Here is an 8,694-nt window from a genome sequence, read left to right as displayed (position 1 = left end):
CAACTCTGTCCTTTTCTCACACCTTTCAACTCCCAGGCTCCCTGAGCTGTGCACCTCTTGAAAACTTTCCACAAACATGTCAGCTTTATCTTTACTGGAGATAGCTACAGCCTCACCTTGCTGTAGCACAGGTATGGACCTACTTTTGTACACCCCTGACATTTTACGTACCGCTGACCATAGCTGTTTTACTGGGGTTTCAGGCCCTAGAGTACCACAGGAATTCCTCCAACTACATCTCTTTACCTCTTTAATTACTTTTCTTGCCACTGCCCTTAGTCTCTTATATTCTATTACATTAACCATTATTGGATACTTTTTTAATCTTCTGTATGCCACATTCCTATTTCTGACAGCTTCATCACATTCTTTATTCCACCATGGAACCAGCACACGGGGCCTAGGTGCTCGCTTTAAAGGAATGGAGCAACGGGCAGCATCATGTAATGTCAAGCTAATGGCAGCATTCCAGTCATCTACAGAACCCTCACTGTCACCCTCTTCAATTAAGCTGCGAGCACGCTCCTGGAATTTCCCCCAATTGGCTTTACAGAAATTATATTTAGGAATCCTCACCTCCACTTCTCTCCTCACATCCCTCCCAAACCTACAAGTAATTGGGTAATGATCACTACCCAGAGTGTTTCCTTCCATTACATCCCATTCACCGACTCTTGCTAAACTTGAAGAGGCAACTGATAAATCTATGTGACTACATTTATTTCTCATAACATCATACCTAGTTGGCCTTGCATCATTTAGTACTACCAAACCATACTTATCCAAAAAATCTTCTACTACCACACCATTACTATCTATATGATAACTTCCCCATAATGGATTATGTGCATTCAAATCTCCAACCCATATAACAGGACACCTTATCTTATCCATTATTTTGTCAAAGTCTGACACTAACAAAGGTTTACAGGGGTTATAATAATTTAACACAGTTATAGGATTGTGATGACTCCAAACTTCCACAGCCAAGCATTCACTACAAGAAGAAACCTCAAGTTTTCTATATTGCACTCCACTCCTAACAAAAGTTGCACAACCCCCACCTGATCTATCAGGCCTATCTAATCTCAAGCAATCATATCCTGGGATGACAAAATCCAGACAGGGCTTTAGCCATGTTTCTTGCACACATATTAACTCTGGTGGCTCTTTAAGTTCACCCACCCATTTCTTTAACTCCTGGCCATTCGCGATCAAACTCCGGGCATTCCACTGAAAAATACACAACATTAAAACGTTAAGGAACCACAAAGCCATCGCTTATATCTTCCATACTGCTGGCCCTCGACAACTGTGACGTGTTAATATCCCGATTCTCCGTCATGTATTGGTGTAATCTTTCTGGCATCTGCTTTGTACCAAGGAACCTTTCAGCTGCCCCCACCACTAGCTTGATGATGTCTGACCTGTTGGCTGCCTTTTGAGCTCCCACTAACACATCAGCAATGAAAGACAAGAACGACTCCTTATTAAATATCAGCATGCCAGAGAGAGATTCCGGCAACAGTTTTGACACATTTCGCTGGCTCCCAGTCACTACTTCCCTAGCACCGGAAACTGTGCGTTCTCTCGCCACTTTTTGCACTGCCTCTGCCCTCTGCATATGACAGCTGATCCTTTTCCCTCACAGCCTGCACCCGCCTAGCCTGAACTGAATGCACACACCCCCTGAATGCTGCTGCATGATTCCCACCACAATTAGGACACTTCGGATTATCTGTCTCACAATTTTGGATAGCATGATCCCCACCACATTTTGCGCACCTTCTTTTCCCTCGACAAGACCCGGCCACATGCCCAAAACGCTGACAATTATAGCAGCGTAGCGGCGGCCTGATATACTCTTTTACCTGGTAAGCCATACTACCTGAAAACACTCTTTGTGGCAGCTCCCTATCCGTGAATGTTAGCAGAACCGGTGGATCCCCATCGGCTCCCTCCCTGCGCCTAAACCTCACCACCTCCGTTACCTGACCACCCTTAACATTCTCCAGGATGTCCCTCTCCGACAAGCCAGAACACACCCCATACACAACTCCCCTGAGCCCTTGTTGACTTACTTTCGGAACCACAACCTCCACCTTAACCACCAACTTCCCCACCGCCCGAGCATCATTGTATTGTTTCTCATCTCTACAGCAGACCCTAAGAACTCCATTGTACAATAACTTGGCTTGGAAATCCTTGCCTATCTGACTCTCTAAAGTGGTTGTTATTTTTAATGGACTGATTGATTTAAATCCCAGATCTCCCTGCTCAGCCCCTTTTACTTTATACAACACAACAAACTCTTCACTTGCCCCAGCTCTCCTCACTTTACTTCCCTCATCTCCTGACATTTCAGGCCTTTCACTTGAAGCCCCTCTCTTACCTACTCCCTTTTCCCGACCCACTGTGTGCCAACTACCACCCTGAACCCCCCCTCTCACAGAAGCCATGGGCTTCAAAACCCCTTAATTTTTTTCTTTTTTTTTCTTCTATACTAGCCCTATTCTTAATGAAAGAAACAAAAAGTAGAAAAAAGAAAAAGGTGAGAAAGCAAAACAAAAGACACGCATGGAACTCAGCAGTCGCTACACACACCACGTCCGAATTCGACCCGTGAGGTTAAAATTGGTTCCCAGTATTTAGTTTGTTTTCATATGTCTGTTTTCCTGGTTTCCTTTCTAACTTTCATGTCATTTCAGACCCGGCCACTCCCTCCTGCTCTGCACTCCCTGTTAATTGCATTCACCTGGCTCACCCTTACTCACCTGCTCCCCATCTGCTAATCAGCCCCTCAGTTTATATACCAGTCCATTTCCCTCAGTCACTTGCCAGATTGTCCTAGTGTCAAACCTAGCGCTCCAGCATTCAGATATCATCCTGTGTTCTGATCCTGCCTGTTCGTGTTTCAACCTGTCCTTTGGACTTTTGCTTTGGATTACACTTTTGCCTGCCCCAACTGGACTTGTTGCCACGCTGTTTTACTACCTGGTTTGTCATCCACTTCCTATTAAACTTTGTTGCTGCACCTGAACTGTTTTGTGTCTTGCAATTGGGTTCTTGTCTGTCTTTTTCCTGAAACCCTGACAGTACAATCTGGCCAAAAATGAACCCAGCAGACACACACTTTGCACTGGAGTTGAGGGAGGTGACGTATATTCTCACCTGCCTAAAGAATGACTTGCGGTGGACTGTGTGGAGAGAGCGGAGGTCCTTTCGTCAGCCCGCAAGGAGGTTGGGTCTAGACCTTGGCTGCGTAAATTGCTGCCTGACTGGGCAGAGGAATTTATTAGCACACCATCCCAAACCTCCAGCAACAAGCTTCAGCCTCCGGCCTCCAGCAGCAAGCTCCAGCCTCCGGCCTCCAGCAACAAGCTCCAGCAACAAGCTCCAGCCCCTGGCTTCCAGCAACAAGCTCCAGCCTCCGGCCTCCAGCAACAAGCTCCAGCCTCCGGCCTCCAGCAACAAGCTCCAGCCCCAGGCTTCCAGCAACAAGCTCCAGCCCCTGGCTTCCAGCAACAAGCTTCAGGCCCCGGGCCCCAGCAACCAGCACGCTAGCCACCTGCCCCAGCACGCTAGCAACCAGCCCCAGCACGCTAGCAACCAGCCCCAGCACGCTAGCCACCTGCCCCAGCACGCTAGCCACCTTATTACGATTTCGACTATAAAAGTCTGATCTAAATGAAAAGCTAGTCATCATCATCATCTTTATTGTCAGACTCAAGGTCCATAAAAAGAACACACAAAACATAAAAACATAAAAAACCCACCCCACAGATAGGCCTACACACATTTTCATAAAAGACATTCATACCAATACTTCCACATTGGTGACTGGTAACGAATTGTACTGTAGCTGGGATTAGTCAGCACAACAACAATGCAATTCTGTGACGTATTAAGGCGACAGATACATTTATACATCAGGTTCCTCAACAATGCTCTGAAAGTGCTGACACCTGCATTACAAAACAGGGCACTAGCACTACAGCACCTAGGCCTCCTCAGTAGAATCCTGAAGCAGTCATCATAAGCAACCTGTAGCTTCTGTAGACTGGCCTTTTTTTTAACTTTGCCCATAGGGCTGCAGTGTACAGTGGAGTATAGTATGCTTTAAAAAGTTGGATTTTTACTTTTTCAGAGCACATATGGAATTTTCTTATCAACATATTAGCTTGGGCATATAGTATGCGACACTGTCTATAAATATCATCATCATACATCTAATCTGTCATGTAGTGACCCAGTATTTTGTTTTCCTACAGACTCCCAACACTTGTCCTGACAGATAGAAATCTGGAAAGCACAATTCTTTGTCCCCTTTGGTTCTGCATAACAATACTTTTTTTTAGCATTGTATTGCACATCATATTTCATCCCATAATCAGAACAAATGTTCAGTAGCAGCTGAAAACCAGCACTGCTGGGAGAGAGAATGGCCAAGTCATCAGCATACATGACATGATTTACAAGAGTGTTCCCAATCATACAACCAGTTTGGCATTCTGAGATAATTCATCCATGTACAAGTTAACCCCTTAACGCCTGAATTTATATAGCTGCATATAAAACAATATTTTATTTGTGTTTTTACCTTAAAGTAGATGGTAAATAATGCTGAGATTATTATTTTCACTTTTGCACAAAAAATAAATAGAAATTTTGGTATGTTGCAAATTTGCGACAACAGGCATAATGGTCAATTTGGGGTCAATTTGGTATGTTGCAAATTTGCTACAGCAGGCATAATGGTCAATAATAACATAACAATAACACAGTGATATAACAGTGAAAAAACAATATTTTATTTAATCCTTTTCAATGTTTTATTTCATCCTATCATCCTTTATTTATATAAACCTGCAACGGCAGGTACAGCCTTTCATTCATTTGAAGCAATTATTTTCTATTCCAATGCACACACACACACACACACACACACACGCACACACACACACACACCCCTTTTCAATGCATATCCTTCTTCCTAACCCACCCCCAATCCACACACACACACACACACACACAAACACACACACAATCATACCACACATCAGCAATGTAACAATGTAAACAATGTAAGAAGGTTTAAAAAACAGTGTTTTTCTGTAACTATGTAGCCCTTAGGGTTAACCTCACCCCTCACACATACACACACGTGGTTCGTGCACATGTTTTTTTCCCCCTTTTTTTAACACTCGTGGAATGCACAGAAGCAGTTTTTGTTCTTATTGAGGCACAGGTGAACGTCACATTTTGCGCATTTGAAGCTCGTGTGGCCTGTGCACTTTGGGAACTTGCAGCGTTGCCGCACACTGTCGATTTGAGGCCAGTGACCCACAGCATCAGCACGGACATCTTTTGTGGGAATAGCCTTAGTTGGTCCCCTGCGCCGCTTCTTCTGGAACTCTCGCTCCACGTCAGACGAAGGTCGCCCCCTCTTTTTGGCCGACAGATCTTTGCCTTGCATGCAGAGGGACTGTGCAATGGAAGCCTTGAAAGCCAGCAAGTCCTTCTGCTTCTTCCGTGGAACATTCAAGTTGTCACAATCACGCCGATAGAGCAACCAGCCATTCACAACCACCATATCCACGAAGTGAAAGAAGAATCGGTGGTAGAACTTCTTAGACCTGATGTGGATGCGGTAGTAGGCGATTAGGGCATCAAGTGCATCAACACCACCCATGAACTTATTATAAAGGGTGATGATGCTTGGACATTCCACAGACACTTTCCTCCTTTGCTTTCGGTCCCACCTCTCTACGAGGGAAACAGGCTGGGCACTTGCAAAAGTGCTGGCAACGTTCACCCCTCTGTTGTCAAACCAGTTGACAGCCCTAATTTCCACACGGTCAACAACAGCCTGTTGCTCCTCAAATGTCCCTCTTCCCTTCTTTTTGAGCTCTTTGTCTTTGCTGAAACTGCAGCCTCGCAGACGATTCTCCCGCACAGTGCCAAGGGCTGGTATCCCCCTGTTAGAAAAAAAAACTGCCTATACGTTTTCTAAACTCAAACCAAAGCCGCAAAAACAAGGTTACCAGTCCCATCCTTTCTAAGGAACTTAAAATTAAAGCTGAAGCCTTTTTATTTAGGATTTTCAGTTTTCACGCTCAGCTGGAAAACAACAAAGTAGCTGAGTAAAAAAACATAGAAGAGACTGTGATTCTATAAACAGACTAAGATAAAAAGAAAGAACACACTGGACTATAAGAAAGTAAAGGCAACTTGTAAAAAGTTAAAGTTTTAACTCAAAGAGCACAATCACCAGCTGTGTCTTCAAAGGTCAGCTCAGAGTGTGTAGAAGGAAGGAAGAATAGACGCCATAAAATAGGGCCACTACCTTTTAGGGCTACAATATGGTTTCCTGTTTTTCCTCTAAGGTGTGAATTCCCAGGCACGGTCTGTGGGAGAACTGAAAAAGTTTTCTACCCACGGTCTACTTCTACTCTTCACACTTTGGGACCAGAACAAATGTACAAATGTATTTAAACATCTAAAATAAAATAAAAATAAGAAATCGGTCCCCGGGGTAAAGTTTCTATTTTATCAGAGCCCCCTCATCCTAGGATGAGGCCGACCTCCTCTAAACTATTAACCCTTTTAAATATTGCTTCAGAAAAAAGATATCATTCACAAGTTATTGCTTATAAGTTGTATTTAACTTAGTTTGTAAACCACCCTTCTAATAAAATAGAACAGATATACTATTTTCAGAATATAAACATCTAGTTTAATCTGGGAAGGTATTTATAACCTATTCTTTTATTTTTAAAGATTAGGTGTATCAACATATTCTCTCCTTACAGAGAGGTTAGTTGTATGAGGTCGTGTGTGTTTTAAATCAGTAATGTGCCGTTGTGTAGAATCAAATTGAACTTACCTCCCCAGGGACGAAACCATCTCTTTGAAGAAAAAACCCTATACCTAAAGTCCTTCTGTTCCAGTTATAAACTAATTCACAACTGAGGCTTTACAACATTTAAGGGATTTTATTTACAAAATACAAGAGAGTATAGGTATAATACATAAAATGGACAACAAAGGAAAAGAAAAGAGGTTGTATGCCTATAACTCATTCAAGAGAGTTATTTTGACTTGGTTCTCGTTTCTAAATTTGTTGTAGCTCGTGAAACAATACCCAGACATATTCATGCGTGCCTGTAAGTATCATTTTAAGCGCTACGAAAACTTCATAAATTACAAGGATTTAGACAGATATCGCTATGGCACCTATTAAAGAAAGGCATGTCCCTATTGGTACCATTTTCCCAAAAATATCCGTCTAGTTCCAAGCAATTCAGTCCGTTTTCCTATTTGTAAAAAATCTTGATCAAGTCATTCTTAGTGTCAAGAGGTTCAAAGATGTGTTTTTAAAAGACTTTGCCTCTAAGTACTTCGAAGTCCAAAATCTTTCAGAGTATTTTGGACTCACAAAGTTTTTCTAAGTTTTTCTTCTGCCTCCATGGTGGGAGACAGAGTGTGCTGGAACAGAGTAGTGCCTGCAAAAACGGCCCCAAAAAGCTTCTGTCCTGCTCCAAACATGCTATTATATAGTGAACTGAAAAACCAATGAGACTTGGGGGAGGGAGGAGTGAAAAAGGCACAGCTGCACGGGGGAGCCCCGGTAGCCCCCTCCCTCTACTCTTTCCTACTGTATGGCCATATAAGGTCCTTCCCCCTACTCACTTCCTATGGCCCTATGGTCCTCCCCCTTCCTCTGGTCAACTTTAACCTGATGAGCCTTCCATTCTATTCTGTTTCATTAAACATTTCCTACTTTTACTTATGACAAAAAGAAATACAAATGTCACAATATATGCACAAGTAAAAAGTTACATCATGTTCAATTATCACTTCAACCTGCCCCAGCACGCTAGCCACCTGCCCCAGCACGCTAGCCACTTGCCCCAGCATGGTAGCCACCTGCCCCAGCACGCTAGCCACCTGCCCCAGCACGCTAGCTAACAGCCCCAGCACGCTAGCTACCAGCTCCAGAAGGCGCCCAACCAACCACAAGAGCCCCAGCATTCCAGCTACCAGCCTCCTCCTGCTCGCGGACTATTAGAGTGGGGCTGTGGAGTTTGGAGTGCCGTCCATCTCCTCAGAACTCTCCAGCTTCTGAGCTGACTCTGGCCCCCGAACATGTTACTGTGACAGAGAAAGAACCAGAACCAACTCCAGAACCCGAGGTCCTTCCTGAACCAGAGCCTGAGCCGGTACCTGAAGTCCATGAGATGATTCTCGAGCCTCTGGTAGAGACCGTGGTTGAACCTGAGCTGATCTCTGTACCCTCAGTTGAGCCCTCTACACGTCATAATGAGGGGGTCCGGTCTCCACCTCCTGATGGGGGGGCCCGCCCTCCAGGCCTGCCAGGGGAGGTCTGCCTTCTTCGCCTTCCCGAGGGGTCTCCTCCTCCGTTCCTGTCCGAGGGGTCTCCTCCTCCGTTCCTGTCCGAGTTGTCTCCTCCTCTGTTCCTATCCGAGGGGTCTCCTCCTCCCCTGCTCCTGCCTGAGGGGGACCGCCCTTCGCTCCTGCCTGAGGGGGACCGCCCTCTGCCTTGCCTTCCTCCGGAAGGGGTCCGCCCCCGTCACGGTGGCCGCTGGCGTAGATTGGGGGTTCCACCTAGGCCGTTCTGCAGAGGGGGTCTGCCTTCGCCGTGGCCGGCCGCCTGAGTGGTTCTGCCTTCGC

The sequence above is a fragment of the Ammodytes marinus genome (genome assembly GCF_949987685.1).
Source record: "Ammodytes marinus genome assembly, chromosome: 12".
Classification (NCBI taxonomy): domain Eukaryota; kingdom Metazoa; phylum Chordata; class Actinopteri; order Uranoscopiformes; family Ammodytidae; genus Ammodytes; species Ammodytes marinus.
The sequence above is the reverse complement of the archived record's forward strand: the minus strand, read 5'-3'. Positions refer to the sequence as shown.